The sequence below is a fragment of the Gouania willdenowi genome, chromosome 19 (assembly GCF_900634775.1).
Source record: "Gouania willdenowi chromosome 19, fGouWil2.1, whole genome shotgun sequence".
NCBI lineage: Eukaryota > Metazoa > Chordata > Actinopteri > Blenniiformes > Gobiesocidae > Gouania > Gouania willdenowi.
Window position 1 is genome coordinate 9,951,363 of NC_041062.1, and position 1,658 is coordinate 9,953,020.

Here is a 1,658-nt window from a genome sequence, read left to right on the forward strand (position 1 = left end):
TTGTGCCTTTTTGATGTAATTCTGACATAATTTTCATTTATGTTCTTTTTTTTCAATTTTTGGATTTTGTTAAATTTTGTCTTTTTTCAATTTTTTTTTGTTGTGTTTGAAGTTATTCAGTGTCCTTGATGTTTTGTGTATCTTGGTAACTTAGCGTCTTTGTTGTTTGTGTTTCTTTAATGTGTGGTTATGTGTCTTATAGTTGCCGTTTTGCTTTACTAGTAAAACAATTTTTGCTTACTAATACTATTAGTACACTTAAAATATGTTTAAGCCCAAAGATTCACTAGTAGTACTAGTAGACGGTGTAAATGGAGAATCAAATCCAGCTCTCTGATTGGTTGGATTACTTTCTAAAGCCAATGGCAAGGATGGATTTAGTGTCCCCGCCTTTTATTAGCAAATTATGCTAACTAACACCTTTTCCTTCACTAATAAAGTCTACTCATGCACTAGTAGAGATTAACTATGGTTTTATGGCACAGTGGGCATTGCAGCTCTTTTCTTCTCATACACACCGTACAGTTGTAGAACAGTGGGAGCACAAGACGGCATTCAGTCTGATGCTAACATCCCCGCTTTAAACACATTTTGCTTCAAAAACGTAAATACAAACACACATTTAATTATGTTGCATTAAAATAGAAGACGTTAAGACGAAGAATCAACACGATTGGTGGTTATTCTTTATGCCACGCCTCCCAGGGTGTGACGATGCAACCTTGGCATCTGAAGGGTTAACAGGGCTGTGTTTCTATTGTTCTATTGTTGACGTGTGAAGGCCAGTTTTCTATTTTTGTGAAGACGTTTCTAAAGCTAAGGGTCTCAGTGTCGTAGATCTCACTGATGTCGGCCAATCAGAAGCTTTTATTATCCGACGTGGCCACGCCCCCCGCACGCTGCTTTTAACCTGTGTGCAGTGACGACGTGTGATCGACCGACCACTGCATGTGCACCCAGTGTGTGTGTGTGTGTGTGTGTTAGTGTGTGAAGGTTCTGCTTTGTGCTCACTCACACCTGATGGGATCTGTGGGATGACTCTACATTGCCTTCACACTGCCTCTGCCCTCGAGCAAGGCTTTAAGGAGAGATTTAGGCAACGCCAGACAGCGGGAAAAATGCATCTCTGTACAGATGATATACAGAAGGAGTCCAGAAAATACACAAAATTAGTCCAAAAACAACAAAGAACACTCAATACCTCTAAAGTACACACATTGACACCAAAAACACAGAAAATAAAGACAAAAACACAAATTCTTGGTTGTGTCCTGTCTTAATGCTCTAGTCTGATTGGTTGTTATTCTAATGCTGACATTGAATGTTGATCATGTGACCCTCAGATCACATACAGTGACATATTTGTGGCCCCTCTTCTCCTCGTTCGAGCAAGAAGGGTAGTCTGGTGAGACATCTCACTCATATTACTCATAGAACTGGGGTTATATACATAACCTAAAGTTCTATTTCATTATATTTTGTGAGATGTCTCATTATGGGATATAGAAACTTGCATAGTGCAGACATGCTTATTGAGCGGTACCAGCTCCCAGGGCAGAAGTCTCATCACATCAAGACAGTAAAACCGCCTGTGCCACGCACAGGGCGGAAACGTCCAGCATGCAAAAGCGGACAAACGTGAGGGGCGAGGTCCAACT